Source organism: Rhipicephalus sanguineus, chromosome 11 (assembly GCF_013339695.2).
Source record: "Rhipicephalus sanguineus isolate Rsan-2018 chromosome 11, BIME_Rsan_1.4, whole genome shotgun sequence".
NCBI lineage: Eukaryota > Metazoa > Arthropoda > Arachnida > Ixodida > Ixodidae > Rhipicephalus > Rhipicephalus sanguineus.
This window is the reverse complement of record NC_051186.1, coordinates 41,179,635-41,200,387: the sequence shown is the minus strand read 5'-3', so window position 1 is coordinate 41,200,387 and position 20,753 is coordinate 41,179,635.

The window sequence follows — 20,753 nt, the reverse complement described above, 5'->3', positions numbered from 1 at the left end:
AACACTGTATCTTGTATACACCTCACACAACACCTGATTACTTGCTGATTGTCGACATCCCTAAGTTTCCCCATAACTTCATTCTCTCTTTTTTGTTCTTTTGTCGACACTGTATCTTACACTCCTTCGACCTCCCGTTCATTCGTTCATCTCGTCGTGCGCACTTCCATCTGCGAGAGCGACCAGGTGGGCCTCAGGGTGAACTTGTTGCTCCTTGTATCCTTATTCGCTCCCTTTCCACTCTCCGTCTGGAATACGCTTCCCCTAACCTTTCTTTCACCTGATTCCCTGACGGTGCCTCTGAGTCCCGTCTGACTATATCCCCTCCGCCTTTTTTCCGTTAGCGCGAACGGTGTCACTCTCCCCCTCTCCTTGTCTGCCACAGTAGCTGCTTGTGCCCCCACGTGTTTTCCCTCGCCCTGCTCTCCCCATTTTTCGTCTAGTCTTACCCTCCTGCATTCTCCTCTCCTATGCCTGCAGCCTCGTCTCATTCCCTTGACCTTTCCCTTTATTTGAAGCACCCGTGTAATCAGTTCTCCCTTCCTCACTTTCCCTTCGACTTCTTTCCCTCGGTTCCCTTTTCCGACCCTTTATTTCCTGTGTGCTTCGCGTCGGACCTTTTCTCTTCGTCGAAACCGCTGACAGCTCGCTCTCGCGTACTTGTTGCCTCCGTGGCACTTCCTTCAGGGCTTCGCTCGCCTTCCTTCTCCTCGTTATCCCCCCCCCCCCTGTACTTCCCTCTCTCTCTCATGTCCTCCCTCATATTCCCTCTTCATCTCTGTCGACGTCCCGGTATCCCCCCAGCCTTCCCTCGTCCTTCCTTCACGCTCTCTCCCGTCCGGGTCTGTGTGACAAGCTTGTTGCTCTCTTCACCCACCCTTGCCATCCCGCGCGAACCCGATCGATGTCTAGGTTCAGCCGGCGGGCGAGCTGGCTGTCTGAGTGCGCGAGCGCGCACGAAACTCTCTCGAACTAGCCGGCGTTTTTCCGTTTCACCGATCAAAGTTGTGTCCTCTAAAGCGTTGTCGCGAGAGAGCTCGTGAGAATCAGTGAAGCTCTAATCTCTCCCGGTGGCGTTCGGAACATATATATACACGAAGTTTACCCAAACAAAAAAAAAACGTAGTTGAAGCGTACACGCGACTGAGGCAACAGACCTGTGACCTTTAATTCGTAGTCTGGCATGAATTGTTTGGTGGCTCTGCGCAATTTTATCCAAACAAATTGCGTCATCACCCCAATCAAACACGAGGCTGAAAAAAAAAATTCAGGAGCCCTTCTCCTATCGGGAAAATGGGGAAGAGAAGCTTGGCGTGTGTGTGCCTGACCTACTACTTTCTTTATTTGTTAATTTCTTTGTATCATTGTTTCTTTCTGTCTTTCTTTCCATCCCTGGCGAAAGTGAAACGGCTCTGATTGGTTGTGGGCGTGGCGTGAGGGCGCGCCTACGCAGTTGGCATCGTGTCAAATGACTCACGTTCCGGCGCCGGCGCCGGAACGCGGCCAAACTTTGCGTCAGGTGACGTTAGCTTAAAAGATACTAAACACACCTAAAGGATTTCGTGGCAAAACACGTTGCGGGCCTATAGTTGGTGATGCATTCTTACTTAAAACATTGCAGCCTGTACTTCTGACGAGGACAGGACAAAGAAGTGCACAGTGCCCGTCCTGTCATGCCCTTATGTGCCCTGTCCCCGTCAAAAGTAGCGCTGCAATGTTTTAAGTAAGAATGATTCCATGGGTAGCGATTCATGCTGCGGTGGGTATCATCCCTAGCTATGTATGCCGACAAAATCTGAAGAGATGATATAGTGCAAGCGCGGAAGTCCTTCGAGGTTGCGTATGATATATCATTGCTTCTTCAATATGGTTTCTGCACACTCACGGACTCACGAACCGGCACAATTTTCCGCCTTCTGGCCATACGCAGCAATAAAATGATAAGGAGAACACAGGTACGCAGATGATTTCGCCTATACACACGGTCGGTTTCTGTTTCCGTGTTTACCCCTGTTTGCACTCCATCTTTTGCTTAACTTTTCGTCCGCAGTAGCAAACTGCTCCGCGGGTTTCGATGACAACAAGTCGAGAGGCGACAGGTTGACTCGAGAGACCATGGTGTCCTTTTAATGGAAACATTCCGGATAGTGTAAACGGAGGTGCTCTTTCGTGTGGTACCATATACGAGCACGAAGAAAGACGGTAAGGAAACAAGAACACATTCATGTTGACACCGAAATATTACTTTTTAAAGAGAGGCTAGAAATAAGGACCATATCTCACCTACAAAACGAGTCTATATTTGATATTCGCGGTGCGATACGTATCTGTGCATTCAGGAACAGTCATTGAAGAGAGGACGTGGGAAGGCATTCTCTCGGTTAAAGGAAACAGAACACCGGTTTGTGCGGCAGCTTTGTCCATCGTGCAACGCCTCGTAATCCAGTGAGAGAGTTTATGTATAGTAAACACTGCGACGTATAGTGAGTACAAGAAAACTTTCAGACGAAATGTGGTCAGCAAAAATAAAATTCACTTTGCGTCTCCCCGCGTTTCTGTTCGTTATTCTTAGTCTGTGTTTTTCTACGTGCCATCTGTGTTTGTCGGTACCGCGAATGACGAGGCCATCGTTACGATATGCAAAAATAAAAAAAAATAAATATTAATAAAATAAGAAGACAACATTCAGGTGATTATATATGCTGAATGTGCGACTGAAACGTCTCGCTCCAGCATAATGTATACACATCAATTGATATGTTTAAATTGAAACAGGTGGGGGCCCAGAAACGTCTTGCACATAACGGGAACATCTATTTATTCTAGCACAATCTTCCGCTTAATGTAGACGCATGCGTTTACTACATGCGAAGCAGAGGACGCCAACGCAGGCAAAGCTGTATATAAATATAGCGGGAGATGCTCTCTGCTCAATATAAAATCTCCTGCTCCGGTTTTAAGGTATAAAGTTGATTCATGTATGCATTACAAATCAGAAAAAAAAAAGCTGTACTTGTTCGTGTGTAATAAAACACCTTCTTTCCCGCTTATAACGAACAAATAGTCCGCTTTCTGCTCTATGTGAAAGTCTTCTGTTATTTTGAGGTCGCGTGGAATGCGTTATAGCACAGCGCTGTTCTCCGGTCATGAAGGTCTGACGTTGATTCGTCCTTTCATAGAAAACCAGACGATAGAGGCGGAGCTTTCTGCCCACATAGTGAAACACCACCTTCGTTCTCGCTTATAACGAACAAATATATAGCTTTCTGCTCAATGTGAAAAAATCGTCTGCTTCTCGCGGTGACGTGGAAAGCTTTGGGCAGTGCGTCCCTTTAAGCCCGAAGTTGAATCGTCTGTTTATTAGAAGCCGGATGACAAAGCCGCGGAACTTTGTTGGCACATAGTGAACTGGCACCTTCATTTTCTCTTACAAGTTACAACGGACGACTATTTACCTTGCTGCTCAAAGCGAAAATTGTCCGTTTTTCTCGCGGTAACGTAAAATGCTTTCTACAGCAGAACGCTCAACTCTGACGTTGATTCGTCTGTCTATTACAAACCAGACGACACAAAAAGGAAACTTTTTCTTCTCGCACAGTGAAACACCACTCTCCGTCCCGCTTATAATGAAAAAATATTTTAAATAAAAACGAGAGAAGAAAGAAAAAGAACGACGACACTCTAGGCACCAAGGAAGATGAGCGTCCCGCGTTGTTTCATCCGTTTTATTAGAAAACCAGACGACAAAAAGCGGAACTTTCTGCTCCCATTGTGAAACACCACCACGCTCGTTTCCGCTTATAGCGAGCAGATATAAAAACAGGAAAAAGCAACGGAGTAAGTTGGAAAACCTATAGGAAGGCGGTCTTCCCACGCTGATTCGTCCGTTTATTAGAAAACCAGACGACAAAAGCGAAACTCTCTTCGCGCATAGTGAAACGCCACCTTCGTTCCCGGTTATAACGAACAAATATGAAAACTAGGAAGAAAAAAAAAAGCGACATTCGCAGCACCCAGAAAGACGAGCTTCCCATTTACGTTCTTACTTTTTCTTTCCTTTTCTCTCTCTCCTGCTCTGGTTTCGCCCGAGGAGAGAGCAAAGAAAAGAGAGAAACCGAAAGAGCGAAACTAGATCGGTCTGCTCCTTTTGGCTTTTACTTCCGCTTCATCCCGTTGCAGGTTTTCTTTTTACCTCTAGCTTTTTTCTCCATGGTTCCGCTGTCTCCGATCGCTTTTCCTTCTTTTCTCTCTTTCGTTTTGCCTCTGCAGCCTCGGTAACGCGCTGTGTGCTTTGCTGGCTTGGCTATGGCTCGGCTCTGCACGCTTTTTTTGTTTGGGATTTAGCTCGTGCGGAGCTTTCTCTCGGCTGTTTCTGCCGAACCGTCTTCGCAGCAGACGACAGAGAGCGAGAGAAGCGAAGGAAACTATAAGGCAAGAGAACGGCAGACGATATTACATATATATACGAAACTTTCGTGATACTGGGGAAAACAAATGAAAGTACAAGAAAGATATAAATGTATGGAGGAGACAAGTGGTAAGGGAGAGAATGGAGCGACGAAAGTTTATTATATGCCATGTTGCCTGTCTACCCTCTCTCAGCTTCTGTATCAAATCAAATAAAAGAGAGGGGGGGGGAGTTGTAGAGAGAAGAGGCATAACATATACACGACTAGGAGTTAGGTGCCCAAGATACTTTTTCTTTCTTTTATCTTAACGTGGTTAGAGGGAACTAGAAGATCGAGGCACTTGACAGTGAAGGCAACGCCGTGCGCAACAAAATGTACAGAACGCCTTACTTGTATGTTCGACACCAGCGCTTCTCGCGTGCAGCGGTTGATGTTGAAACATCTTCAATGGTGTATTCGCACATACCGGAGACAGCAACGGGAAAAAGATCCGCTTGTACGTTGTATGCGGTGAATGGGACTTTACTGATAGGGTATTCGGCGCATGCGCAGCGGCGGTGACGAGGCGCGGGCCATGTTTCTTGGGGGTCACAGCGCGGCGACAGGAGCGAACCGAGTGTCGCAAGCTTGCAAATTATTCCGAGAAAAAAAAGCGTTAATCCAGTGCCCCCGAGGTGGCCTACCGGTGCGCGGCAGACAACTTGACAACTTGGAGGCCACGGACCCCCTCCCCCCCCCCCGGTTTTGATTTCAGCGATCTCCACTGGAGGCGCTGTTCGGACCAGGAAAAGGTTCGTTATGCAATCGTGTAAGAGAAGACGGCAAGTACTTGGGTTGCGCACAATACTAATACGCCTTTTCTATTTTTCTGTGCTGCCCTCTGCCGTGTTGCTGGGGTTTTGGTAGGGGTCGGGACAGCTGGTGTCTCCAGTAGGAAAGCCTCAGAGATCTAGAAGCGTTTCGCGACTTTTACGCTAGGGGAACGGCGCATGCGCCGTGGCATCGTGAAAAAGGCGGATTGTGGGAAATGGCACAATAGAATGGCCGTTAACCAACATGTGCAGGATGTTTGGACAACGCGGTTATTCGATTTTAATTAAAATATTCATTAGGGTGGCCAGGCCACCCTAATGAACTCGTTTTCTTGTACCTTGGGCCGTCCAGCATCCTACCTGTTCCTGTCTCTTTTTTCTTGGCTCAGTTTCTTCTGCTTTCTTTTGGTGCTGCTGGCATTCCCTCACGAAGAACTATGTACTAGCTTGCCCAACAGGCCACCCTAATGAAATCCTTTCCTAGCACACTCCGAGCTGTTAAATTACGATCTCTGCTAGAACGTTCTTGAATATACTACAATTACAATGTCCTATCACCATAAATACAAACACGAAAGGCAATTCCGAAACTATACCGTGATGCTTCATTGTTTCCTGTCCACTTTCACCTCTTTTTGTCAACTCGGACTCCAAAACGTCACACGTCTGGATTACTCCATGGTGAGAAAAGGGTTTGCATAACGATTACAAGTCGTATTTCATTGTGCTTACGCGTGACAGTCTTGTTGATGAGTCATTTCTTGCTGGTCTTTCAACTTATGCTGTCGTTGGCAGCTGAAAATAGAACAAGTTAGCATTAGCCCGAAGATGCTCTTTCGTTTTTTCTTAAGTGCGGAGCACTTCAGGGGCCCGGGCTGTCGTATGCTGTCGTCTCATGTAGCTTGGCGTCACGTAGGTAAAACCATGTATAAGCATAGCCATGTATGGAAAGGAAAGTGAGGGTGAGGAGGAGGGACACCAGAAAGGGAGAGGGCAAATCATAGCATAATCATGTATGGCGTCACGCAGGCAAAACCATCTATAGTGTCACGTGGTCGTGACGTCGACGAAGACAGCAGCCGGCCTTTGCAGGGTGAAACTGTTTATTTGGCCGAACTTGTGGCCGGAAAATAAGAACTAGCACTACAGCAATACACGCTGTACAATGATAGCGGCGAACAGGGCGTCGTCCGTCGATCAACTCACAAGTGGTGAGGCGCGTCGGCTTTTATACAGGCGCTATCGAACTTTCCAGCGATATCGCTGCTTGTTGCGCATGTTCTAGAATAAGCTCGAGCGTTCGCGTCTTGCGCGCAATCTTAACAAAACGATCTACTAATCTCGTGAAGCTTCTCGAACACTGAGGCGCGGTTCGCGCTGAGCGTCGCTGGCAGTCTTTGTGGGCGAAAACGGAACACAACAAAAGTGATAATAAGGAACGCACGTGGCAATAGCATAACCATGCGTAGTATGCGATAGCAAGGGTGCTGGAAAGGGAAGCGATGGTGAGGAGGAAGAAAAGGAGAAGGCGAGATGGTAAAGTATAGCATAGCCCATGTATGGCAAGTAAAGCTGCTATGGGAGCTAGTTGGTGCGAATACATGGCTTGTTCGCGCTGCCAGGAACTGGACGATATTGAAACGGAAAAAGACACACACGGGGGGAAGACACAGACAGGGTTTTAGGAAAAACCTAACGGAAACGGAAAAAGACACACACATAGTTTTAAGAAAAACCTAACGGAAACGGAAAAAGACACACACAGGGTTTTATGCGTGGCGCCATGTAAGGCGCCACGCATAAAAAACCACGTAGCACAGCCATGTATAGCATAGTCATGCGTTCTATAGTGTAGCAAGGGGTGGGAAAGAGAAGTGAGGGAGGAAAGGAGGAGAGGAGGGTAAATCATAGCATAAGCATAGCAAGAGAATGAAAAAGTCAGTTTCACCGCAAGAGAGAAGCAATGAATGCAATAGCAACAAATTGTGGTGTTATACGAAGTGAGGCTGGCAGCTAACTGTTTTGTATCCGATCTCGCGTAACTACCAAACGCTTGTGTAAGATAATGCGACCGCTCCAGGGAGAGATGCTCTGTCCGCCTAGTAACTTCGCGTTGAGAGCGCAGCACGTAGAAGGGTATACGAGCCGCCCGCTGTGATGGCTGTCGAGATAGCGCGCGCGCCAGCGATCGCGACCGTGCCCTTAGATTCAAAGTTGAAAGTTGCTGCTCGCGCGACACCCACCCCCCTCGCGTCTTTTCATGCTCGTTAACGACGGGCGGAGCGTTTCCTGTCTCTTCGACGGCCGGCCTCCCGAGCGAGGTGATGTTATCGCATGCAGTCTCCGAGCCACGGAAATGGGCCGGCTCGTTTGATCTCTGCTTCGGCCGCGTTCGTCGCCCCCGCTCGCGTGCTTTTACCCGCGGTAGAACATACGATGCGCGGGAAGATCTTATCAATTTGGACTTCATACGGGACATGACGGCGACGGCGAAAACCCGTCGAGACTGTCCATATAATTGTTATCGCAATAAAAGAGAAGTGAGGGTGATGAGGGGAGTGTAAAGCATATCATAGCCGTGTGTATAGTTTAGCAAGGGGTGGGAAAGGGAAGTGGAGATTAGGAGAAGTGATGTGAGGGTGAGGAGGAGGTGAAGGAGGAGGGGTTGCGCATAGCATAGACGTGTGTAGTACAGTATAGCAAGGAGGTGGGAAAGGGAAGTGAAGGTGAGGCGTATATAAAGGAGGAGGGGGAGTACAGTACAGTATAGAGGTGGTGGAAAAGGGAAGTGAGGGTGAGGACGAAGGGAGAGGGCGCCACTGCATCACAAATAAAGGTGTCCCGCCACGAACGCCGAACAGGCTGCACGTTTGGAACGCCAGCGCTTGCTTGCCCGTGAACGCGAGCATCGCTGAAGGTCAGGCGAGTCACTGCTCCGCACTTCCTAGAGCATTCACGTTGAGTGAAACTGCATACGTTTTTGCGTTCGCGAATAAGTACGCGTATAACATCAGCACATTATTTTTCGGCTTGTACTGTTAGTACGAGACCTGTGCTATCTCGCAACAGAATAGAAAGCGTGTGTGAGGTTGTGTTCTCGCGTTTTAAGTGCGGAGCTAGCACTTTAGCGGCCCGGCTTGTCGTCCATCCATGCAGCTCGTGTGGTGTGATCCCGCTCACAGTAAAGCGCTCAATGCAGCTGCCATAACAAGGCTAGCAATGCTCAAAACCGAGTTAAAATGAACGAACAAGGTCTAAAATAATACAATTAACAGAAATAACCAAGAAATAATCTCAATAATTAATTTATAAATGCTAAAAACGATTCGGAAACAAGCGCCGATAGCTCCTCCCACGTGCACTTAGCAGGCGCCTTCGTAGCTACAACGGCTACAACTGAAGGGGGAAACAAACCTGACGGAACTCACTGCAGACGACACGCACCTTAACTGCCGTAACAAGCAGGAAGTCGATAAAGCGCATCAAAAAGTAGTTCGCATGTTGCACACCAAGTTTTCGAATCTTCCTAACATGATTCTACACGTGCCGGGGAAACCCGTATATGCTTAAGGGCGAGACAGACGGTCCGATTTTGCATGCGATTTGACGGCCGACACGGCGGTGGGGAAACCGGAATGGTGACCTTTCATAGCCTCGTACAGCCACCATTCCCTCTCCCCCACCTCCGCGTCGGCCGTCGGATCGCATGAAAAATCGGACCCGTCTGTCTCCCGCTTTACCTCAAACATTAACGTCAGCGTCGGGGTGGTAAACGGAGCAGTGGCAACATACGAACGGGAATCGCTGGGTGACCCGTGCTGCGCACTTCCTCAGGTTTCACAGTGGTGGAGCTGCATTTGGTTTTTTTTATTTATTGGCACGAGCACCCAACGACACTCTTCTTTTGTTTTTGTTTTTTCAAGCATAAGCGGTCGAGCACTTCCGGTTTTAAGAATAATCATTGAAAAGTCTTCTAAAAATATAAATCGATTGTTCTGGTTCAAGTGAAGGCTTCCAGGATTTGGGAACGAACATGTGCACGTAGCGCCATCTCTCGTTGGTGACAGCGTCGGCCTGCCATAACTGAATTGGAAATAGGCGAGAAAAATATCTGACGAAAAAAAGCTAGCTATCAAAAACGACTCCCAGTTCTATACAGCAGAGGCTTATTTGAACATTCTGTTAAAATTACAGTGTCGCACTACAAACCGCGTGGCTTCCCAGAGTGTTTAATATTTTACAATGAGGCCCCATGTGTTTCTAATGGGCGGTGTTCAGTTGTTCTGGGAAGTCACACGTTTTGTAGTGCTATACTGCAATTTTACCAAAATGTTCCAGTAGGTCTCCGCTGTATAGAAGGCAGAGTCGTTTTTGATAACTAGCTTTTTTTTCAATAAATATGAATTTCTTGGCCTATTTCCCACTCAGTTATAGCAGGACGCCGTTCGTGCCGCCGAGAGATGGCGCCACGTACAGATGTCCCCAAATCCTGAGAATGATCGGATGCATATGACATCGGAGCCTAACTTTACTGGAGATAAGGTTAAATTAACTGTCAGGATAATTAATGAAGATTAATTGAGTTCATTTAAAGATTGTGAGCAGCTGCGCTCGTTGCGACACCTGGCGGAGCAGATCTCAACCAAGTGTTTATTTCTACGTGGCCTCCGAGATCCGCTTCGTTAGCGAGCAAAAAGCAAGGAAATATACGAGATACTTAGAAATATACGAGGGTGTGCAAATATACGAGGGCGTGCACACCGAGGAGGTTTATGGGGTACACGGACGCCGACATGAAAGTACCACTACCAGACACTTAAGTCAAGTATTAGGGTAGCCTCCACATTTTCTTTTTTCTTTGGAATGGTGAAGTAGAATGCGAACAAATGTCTTTCAACTTGTACATATGAGTGCGCGCGTTGTGTTTAGCCCGTTCACGTCCGGTCGTAATAGAAACATATTATGGTTTACGGATGCTGGGTATCTGGAGCCGTTTACGGCAGTAACAAAGCTTGCATCGACATATGCTGGTATTTTGTCCAACTACAGCAAATTTGACAATTTTCTTCGGTCTTGTCAATCTTCTCGTCGAAAGAAAATTACGATTTTTATGCGAGTGAACGACGGTCTCATCGCGAATGCTTTGCGCCAGTAGTTATATAGAGCACTGCGATAGTATCTGTGTGTGCTTCTGGTTACGCTCTGCATCACCAGATGTCGTTGCCAGCGTTGTTGCACACGTAGACTGCCCGGGCAAAGCGGTATCCCTAAACGGTGAACCTACGAACAAACTAAAGTTATCCATGAAACCGGTAGGTAATCCGCAAACGCGAAGTGTGCGGACATTCTGAAGTTCTGGTGTTTTTGTTGCATCGGTGTACCAGTCAGAGGAAAATAAGTAGGCAAAGTATGCACGTTAACTGTTCCACCCCCGTGTGCCAAGATTTAGGTGCACGTTAAAGGGGCACTGACACAAAATTTCGCGGCCGAGATAGCCTGCTAGATCGATTCCCGTGTACGTCCGTGTACCATCTGCAAAATATCGACAGCGAATAAAGCTTGGAAGGTATTTTATATGAATTTTGAAGTTCGCGAGCGCGATCCAGCATTATAGGCCGCACCTGGTGCATTGACACCCTCGGAGGTGACCCGAGGTGACCCCCCTACTTCCCCTACGTAACCATTGCAGCCGGTACAAGTTATGATGACGTCGTAGCCGCCATTTCTGTTTGGCGCGCTTCCCGACGAATCGCTCCTCGCCAGCGGGTCAAACCTGAAGTGATTTGCCACGTCGAAAATTTCTTCAATCCCCGCCGCAAGAAAATCGTCGCCATCAGACGACGATGAGCCCGACGACGACAGACCGCGCGGAAATGCGTCACTGTTCTGTGTGCTCACGTGACCGAGCGTTTCACTCGCTAGGTGGTGATAGCTGTACCCGGCGGCTTGTTTTTGGAACTCTGTCAAACCGAAACTGAGGCTGTGTCGGTAATGAGGAGCTTGTAATTAATTATCTGTCGCGCGCTGCAGCAAACGATGTGCCGTGTTATGACTAACAGGCCCCCAGCAACACATTGCAGCAAAAAAAAACGCGGGGCGAAAATTTTTGTGTCAGGACTCCTTTAAGGAACTTCAGGTGGTCGAAATTGACCCGGAATCCCCCACCCACGGCATGCCTCGACCATAATGATATTGTGGTTTCGGCTAGTAAAACAGTAGTTGTGGCAGTGGTAGAATAGTTGCTAGTTAGCAACTATTCCATCACTGCCGCGACTTTGCACCAGCAGTGAATTGCAAAATGATAGGACTGCGGTGTCTACTTAATCTCTGCGCCACCAGACGGCACCACCAACCTCTGCCATATAAGTATACGTCTCCATCATTGCACGGAATTCCGCAATGTAGTTATCCGTTACATCACACTGAAACTAAAAAAAATATGGCGACGCTTGAACTAAGTCGTGCAAGGCTTCAAACAGCGAATCTGGACGATCCTGAATTGCTTCTAGGCTGTTGCTGGGCTTTAGCTAGGCGATGCTAGGTCGCTTCCAGGTTGTTGTTAGGGTCGAGTTAAACCACAAGCTATCGCAGATGTGACACGGATGCCCAAACTCCAGAGACAGAACTCGCGCTGAAGCCGAGCGTTCGTACCTCCCATAAATCTACGGGCACGTCGTCGTTCGCGTAGGGCTTCCATCGCTTCGGGCTCTTCTCGCAAGCGCCGTTGCCTTTCCCGTTCCCTAGTATTCTCTCGTTGTACGATACCGCTGAAGCACTCCGTACAGATGCTTCAGCGAACCTAAAACGTGCGGCCATAGTGTTTATCATTGGGTTAACCCCGACGGTTTATTACAGCTTTTCTCAATTACTGGTTACGTCTGTCTATAAATTCTAATTGGTGTTTGCCGCCCGTCTGCTGCCTTCTTCATTTTTAGTGGACCAGAGGTGAGTAGTGGGATTTGCCCAATTGCTGTGGCACATACCCGTTTATAACACTTACACAATACCAAAAGCACCACCATTGCCGCGACGAGATGCTTGGTATAAGTGAGAAAACGCGCAAAAAGAAAATGCAAGGGACAGCGCCATGTGCGTTTTTCGCACCAACTGGCTAGCTGTGACGTCATAAACTTTCACGGCGTGCCTGCTGGGGCCTGCATAATTCTTTGTCGATTCAAGTGGAACACATTGTCCTCTAACGGGCACAGAGACTTTGTGGAGCAAAATTTTGGGAAATTTTAGTAATCCAATGTGGCTAAACGATCACATAAAAAATATTTCAAAATTCGTGACGTCGCATCGACATTCATATGCTGAAGACTCAGAGCGAAATTCGGTTATGAAACTTTAATCTTTGTTTTCTTTTCCGATTACGAACCTGTGACGACGAAATTAAGGACAGTTGGGTTATCAAAGAATAATTTATAAGTCTAAGCTTATTTGGCGTTTCATTTTCAGTGTTCCCTGAATCTTTTTTTTTCTTTCGAATGCTTCTCTCGAGATTGGTTTTTGTCATTTCTTCTTCCTGGGGCGCATGTGCGCGGCCGAACTTCTCCTGACAATGAGTGGCCGGGCGAACAACAAGGAGCGACAGGCGCCCTCCCGCGGAGCTCCGATGAGAAACGGTGTGCCATCGGCGAAGCGGGCTTCTTCGTTTCGAGGAAAAATACCGCTCGTCCGCCGAGATCGCGGCTGGAGAGGAGGACGAAGCAGGAAGTGAAGGTCCCGCCTGACACCTGGAGAGGCCGTACGCCTTTTCTGGCTTTTTCCCTCCAAAGAGAGAGAGCACACGAGGAAGTTTGGAGAAGGCTTAGACAAACGCCGGACCGACCACCGACATTGAACCGCGACGATGGTCTCCTTATAACGCCAGCGCGTTTAAGCCTTAACGGGATCCAAAGTGAAACATCAAAGTTTCGTTCTTAAATTTCGTGCGGAAATCTCGACACGTGAACGTCAGCGTGACGACGGCACGGATCTCGCGGGGTTTTTTTCTTTCGTATTCTGGCCACATTCCCCCCCCCCTCCCTCCCTCAATTTTCTGAAACAGGGTTGTTAAGCCTTTGGCCCTCTTAGAAAAACAATGAGTTTTAGCTTGTAACGTATACTTCTTTACGTTACCGTTACCGGATTACGTTTACCGTTTTACCGGAACACGACTTTTAGTAAAGTTTTTTAGCTGCCCAAACGTAAACCTTTACGTACGTACGTAAACCTTCACGTTTGCGCAAACCACTAAATGATGATGATAACAGCATTGAAACTACATTTAATTTAGATAATATTGAATTACGCTGCGGCAAAATCATAAGAGAGGTTTTTAGCGTGTGTAGTATCCCGGTATAAGCGAAGGGGTGTAGCAATACCAGGTTGGATGGATGGATGCTATGAGCGTCCCCTTTAAAACGGGGCGGTGACATGTCTGCCACCAGGCTCGAAGAAAAAAAAAAAAAAAGCTTCCTTGTTTCATGTTGGCCTAATACCTTATCTACATTGATTAAATCTATGTTATTATACCAAAAAATATAAATTCACGGTCCATCTCTCTGCCTCTTAAGGCAGAATGACCTTATTTTTCCGCCATTATTTATTTTTGTTCTTTATCTCTACTTTTCTGCCACCAATACTCTAACCGTCTCTTACTTATTTCTATCGCGGACGTGTTCAGCTTTCCATTGTTGTCCCTAAAACCCAAGGCTTCATGTAGACTCGTGCCCACACGTATACCTGGGTGAATATCGCCACATTCAATCAGTACATGTTCCATCGTTTCCTTAGTTCCCCCGCAGCATGTACATTGTTCTTCTTCGTTACTAAATCTCGCTTTATAACTACGCGTTCTAAGGCAGCCCGACCTTGCTTCAAACAGTAAAGCGCTTCCCCTTGAATTATCATAAAACCTTTCCCTCCTTATTTCGTTTTTTCCTTTTCGGTAGTTACTCAGAGCCGGCTTCTTTTCCATCGATGTCATCCAATAAGTCCTCTCCGCCTCTCTGACCTTCCGCTTAATGCTCCTTGTTGCCATATCGCCCGCACTGCCAGCCGTATATTTACTGGTGAGCCTCCTAGTTCTTTTTCTCCACTGCGTGTCAACGCTTTTTCTATACAAATACCTGAAAACCTTCTCTGCCCATCTACTCTCCTTCATTTTCCTCAGCCTCTCTTCGAATCTCATTTTGCTCTGCGCTTCCCTCACTTCAAAGCCTGTCCATCCCATATCACCCTTTACCGCCTCATTCGTCGTCTTCCCGTGAGCGCCCAACGCGAGGCGGCCCACCGTCCTTTGGTTTACATCCATTCGTGATTGCACCTCTGACTTCATGCACACCACTGAGTTCCCAAATGTAAGCCCCGGAACCATCACACCCTTCCACAGCCCTCGAAGCACCTCGTACCTATTGTATCCCCATAAAGCTCTGTGCTTCATAATTGCAGCATTCCTCTTTCCCTTTGCTACCGATGCTTTCTCTTGTACCTCCATATATCTATCCCCCTCATTTACCCATACTCCGAGGTACTTGTACTCGCTTACCCTCGGTACCGGGCGATGGTGTCGACATCTTGTGACGCTTCTCGCAACCACAATCATGGGCACGTTTGTTTTCGCTTAGTGTTCTTGAGGAGAAAAAATGATTAAAAAGGCAACTCATTCGTAAAAATACCGCTGCAAGGCATTTACATTGGGAGTATAATGCCCGATCTTCCTGCAATAACAATTTTGTGCTCCCCTGGTACACCTTGGCCCCGCTAGATGGCGCCACCTATACAGCCTGTCAGAGTCTTTAGGCCTCTCACGTTTGCGGATTCGGTATTCTACCAATTCTACGTCGCTCTAGCCTCGGTAATCCGGCTGAAATAAGGTGATCGTAAGTGGCGCTCGCACTTCGGCTTATTTTGACTCGGCGGCTGGAGTCTCCGCGAAGCGGATAACGCGAGTAGCCACGAACGAAGCTGGATTTGCGAGGTAGGGCCGGTAACGTAAAGCCTATCCGGCGAGTAGTTTACGTTCCGTAAACCTTTACGTTCCGTAAAAGTTCGCGCATGCGCAGATCCCATCCGGTATCCGGTAACACGGTAACGTAAAGAAGTATACGTTACAAGCTAAAGGACTTCTTAAGGAGTCCGAAGGGACCCCGCCCAGATGACCAAAGCACGGCAGCCGATCGCCTCCACGACTAAAGAAATAGTCCCGCTCATGCACTCTGCAATATTCTCCGAGCGTCTTTTCTCTCTCCCAATACCGCTTCACCCACCCATGCTTCACCCACAAAACAGCAGTGCAACTGCCCTTCAACTCTCTAACAGAACCGTCTCCGATCTTGTTCGCTCAAAACTTAAAAGTGTTTGTCCGCCATGCGTGTTTCAATATAAAAGGTAGCTGTTTCTATCCAAAATGCTATTTCTGGCTGAAGGCTGACTTCAGTATGACTTACGACATTGGCCAGGACCGTTCGGATTTCATTCCGCAACCAGCGACACAAAGATGGATCACGCATTCGACGTCGTGTAAATGAGCAGAGACAACTGTCTTGCAAATTATGAACTTGCTATATGTGAAAGTTCCAGGTGCAGCGAAGTCACCGCGAAGGGACGGCTTGTTGCTCTCCCACACTAGCGAAAATATTGTCTAAATCGTTCCCGTATAAAGGAGTACTGACATGAATTTTAAAATTTTTCGGATTGTTGCTCTAAATGAAAGCACGGGTGTCGATAACCATAAAACATGACCAGGATTTGGGGACATATGCACGTAGCGCCATCTGTCGTCGGTGACTGTGGTGGCCTGCCGTAACTGAACGGGAAATAGGCGAAAAAAATCATATCTGACGAAAAAAGATAGTTATCAAAAACGACTCCCGGTTCTATACAGCAGATACTTATTTCAACATTCTGTTAAAATTACAGTATGGCACTACAAACCGCGTGGCTTCCCAGAGTGCTTAAATTTTTACAATGGGGCCCCATGTATTTCTAATGGGCGGTGTTCAATTGTCCTGGGAAGCCACACGTGTTGTAGTGCGACACTGCAATTTCACCAAAATGTTCCAGTAGGTCTCTATTGTATAGAACCCCGAGTCGTTTTTGATAGCTTGCTTTTTTCAAGAGATATGTTTTTTTTTTCGCGTATTTCCCATTCAGTTATGGCAGGGCGCCGTCGCTACCACCGAGAGATGGCGCCACGCGCAGATGTCCCGAAATCCTGGGAATGAGAGTGTCGTGGTGCCTGGGGATGCATTGCATATATTTTTAATACCGCTTCTTTCAACCAGCAGTTTCGGTTTCGGTTTCGAGAGGGCGGCTTCATAGTGACGTGTCAAGTCGGCCCGTGACGTCACGGGCAGACTGCAACCCACGAAATATGCACCTGCTGTCCTTTGCTGTCAGTCGAACGTGGTTCACAGTGGCGCACCGACGGGAGGGGTTTCGGGGGTTGTAACCCCCCCCTGAGGCCGACCAAGCCCCCCCCCCCCCCCCACGTAACTGCCCCGCTGTCCTTCTCACCGGTAGTCCAAGGTTGATATCCAGAGGTGTCCTGGGGTCGACTTTTCCTGACTGGCTCTGGAAATGTGTTGTATTCACTCATCTACTCCTAAATTGAGGAGTGCTCTTTGGCGTGCTCTATGGCTCTGCGTTCCTAAATTTCCAGGGAAGCAGCTTTCCAATAATAATATCTGGGGTTTAACGTCCCAAAACCACGATGTGATTATGAGAGACGCCGTAGTAAAGGGCTCCTGAAATTTTGAACCCCTGGGGTTCTTTAACGTGCACCTAAATCTAAATACACGGGCCTCAATCATATTTTCGGCTCCATCGAAAATGCAGCTGCCGCGGCCGCGATTCGATCCCGCGACCTTCGGGTCAGCAGTCGAGCGCCATAACTTATCACTAGACCACCGTAGCGGGGCGCAGCTTTCCAAGAAAAAATATGCTTTCACGGGTTGTCAGTCTGGCCCCTTTTTTATTTTCTTGCCCCTTTGATTACTACAATAGAGCATATACCACGGCAAATATAAGAATGGAACACATCGAGGGACGAGCTTTCATTTCACTCCAGCCGCAACCAAAAATATTTCTCAGATACGCCTAAACGACTGTTTTTCGATCGTCAAGAGATCCTACGTCATAATTTTTCTCTCTCATATAAATTTCATTGAACGAGAATTCAATTCGCCCTTAAAACATAAGACTCTCGAGTCTCGGCCGTGTTTGGATGTTCCCGTAGCCTGAAAATAAAACTCTGCAACAACACCTACACAAGTCGATATCTTCGGTTTTCTTCAGACCGCCCCAAAAAGCGGAATATATTAGTCTTAGACATTAATACGAAGAGCCGGAACATACTGCAGCGCACAACGTGAAAAAACAAAAGAAAAACATATGATATATTCAAGCAACTCACCAAGAACAGCTACGGAAAGTCATTTATTCAGAAAGCAGTTCACTTCCAAAAACACGACGCAAGCTGATAAATCCAGCAACACTCCCCCCCCCCCTTTTCCAATCAACACCACCACAGAAATGCATCAGTCTCTACTATCCGAGTAGCGATCGAAACCATCGCTCCCAATGACCGGCCGCCGAAAGAGAATATTTAAGACACCAGCTGAACCGAGAACCTGAAAGAAAGGCGGGAACCAATTTTGCAAGAGATCGCAACTCATAGCCGAAGATTCCGAGGACGCGGACCGCCGAATCAATTTTCCTGAAACAACAGTTTTCGCAGTTGAAACCAACTACCGGAAATGAATCCTGACATATGTTAACGAGCCAAACAACGTGAACCGCGCTCAATGCAACTTACCCCATGTGTACAGCACACAAAAAAAAAGAAAGAAAAAAAGAGAGAGAGAGGCATCTGCGTACCCACTTCGACGCGTCCGTTTAAAAAGCTCCCCACCCCCTTCACTGTTCAACTCATGCCTTCCGGTCAAGCCCTTGCACTGCTCTGTTCTTTTGCCGACAAGCACCGCCGCCGCCTGAAGCACCCTTCCATACCCGCCGAACAAGAAAAGAAGCCCTATTCATGTGTTTCCCTTCCTCAAACTCCGAAGAGGGAACCGTATGGTTTCGGGACAATGCTCACTCAAATTTTAAAGATAAGATGGCGTCGGCGGCATCTGATCCATCCGCCAAGCTTCGACGCACGTGTTTTCTATTTTCTTCGGGGCTGCTGGTGAATGGTACCGTCTGTCGCTTAATGGCTGCAACGGAGTTGTCGCGCATTTTTTTTTCTGAACCTCGTTGACAGCGGACGAACGAGACGTGTTAGTGCGGCGAGAAGAAAGGCCACCTCGCAAGCGGCTCGTTCATCAAAGCGACCGCGAACCCACGGAGGCTGTTTCTGAGCAAGCCTTGGAGCAACTAGTGTGTGCGTCGCCAGCCATTGTCGCAGCATCGCACGCACACAGTGACTCTAAGCATGCCCACGGCCGGTCTGGAGGCGCGCGCCGGCCGTGGCATGCCATGCGGAGTCTGGCCGTCACAAAGATGGGAGGAGCAAGAAGCCGTGGCAGAAGAAGTAAATGTTTTTAACGACGTCTGCTAAGAAAAAAAGAACCTTGGGAAAGTGCGGAAGGTCTGTTGGGGCGGCACGTTTTCTTTTTCTCAGTAAACGTCTCTCGCCCTCTCTTTTTACCACTTCTTTTTTGCATGTACATCGGACGGAAACTACAAAGTTTGATGTGCACACATGCGTGCACGTTCAGTTTGCTTGCTAGAACTTGTTGCTGTGTTTGCTGCGTGATTCTGAAGCCCTCTCTCGAAGCGCCAGTCGAACGAGGCTATGGTCGAACACATCCGCACCTACTACCCAAAAAGGATTTCGTATTCATATTCAAGCGACCCAGCAACAACACCGGAATGCCCGATTACGTCCATAGAGGAACCGGTAACTCAGCAGATATCGTCGTCTCATGCGTCCATTAACCAGTCAATTTTTACTAAGGATGGTTCAGCCGCCGAACCTATATGCGCCGGAGTGACCTGGGAATCTACGCTGGAAAGTCAGTAAGTGCGGCTCTAATGCAGTTTATTCGTGAGCTGAGAATTGTACTGTACGTGTGCTGCATTGAACTGTACATGCTATTTATAATCAATACTACGTAGTTTATAAGCAATATTTATGGTGCGCTTTGAAATTTATTGTTTGGTGAGACTCCAAGGAAGCGTAGGAAATTATCAGCTGCAGCGTTTTTTAAGAGTTAAAGTTGCCATGCATGCGGGCTTGTTCGTATGGCATTTTCTTATTACACTGGTAGTGCAAATACACGGGACACAAGAAACGCACACGAAAACACACACACGGCGCTGGGTGTCTTCATGTGCCTTTCTTGCGTCCTGTTTGTATGCGCTACCTACCATAGTAATAAAGTTTTAACATCATTGCGCGACCGCCAGCCAGCCGACATGTCGGTTCAATTTGTAGTTTATTTTCTACGTGCACTGCTCCACTGAACGGTTTTTTGGCCTTGTCAAGTTATTTCAAGATCTTTCTGTAAAACGCTGAATAATCATCATCATAATTCATGTTATTATTATTATTATTATTATTATTATATTATTATTATTATTATTATTATTATTATTAATATTATTTGGCATTTCATTTGCTGTCGCATTACTCCAGCTGAAGCAAGGAAATGTCATATTATGCAATGTGCTTGCCCCCCCCCCCCCCGCACTCCTGTAATCTTGTCAGAAGTTCAACCCCCCCCCCCCCCCTGAGAGAAATCCTGAGTGCGCTAATGGTGGTTCATGATGAGTGAACTGTCATCCAGTGCCTCCGACAGCGATTTCTGTGATTTAGGCTGCATGCAGGACCCAGATTTCGCAAACCAAGTGAGCTGACTTAAAACGTCATAGGGCTCTCCATGCGGTGAAGCTGCCTTGCAGATGCTGGGAGATGAAAACTTTAAAAATCACACTTAAATATTTATACTTGTTTCCCGGATGCGGTGTGGGGAGAGCGTTAACACTACATGCCAAGGAAACCAAAAACGTCCGTTTTGTTGCACTTAAAAATCGTGTCAGTACTCCTATAAGACAAGGCAACCTAAAGTTTGCACGCGCGACGCCAGCGCCGGATGCTCCCCTGGGGGGGGGGGGGGGGATGAAAACGTCTAAGGTCGTCGGTTCGCCCACAGAAGCGACTGCGCGCTGTCGCGCACGCGTTATCAGCGGAGTGCGTGCTGCCGGTGATTGCGTTTCCAAGTTTCAAAGAAAGCCACGTCATTCCACAAGTCGGTACACAAAATTATTATGCCGCGCATCAATCAGCCTTGAGAAGATTATAAGCACTGAATTGAACTGTGGGACTGCATATGCAAGAGAAATGCACCGGCAAAACAAGCGCCAAGCCGTGCGCAGATTGAAATCGCCATTTATTTTGCGCGCCTTATTTTGATCATTGTCGCACGGCAGATCGAGTGGTCCTAACGCATACAGCAATGAAGTTTGGTCGACTTTTCCCATATCGTTGCGGCCATTCACTACTTTCAATAAAGAGCACGCTGAAACACCAGCTGATGTGAAA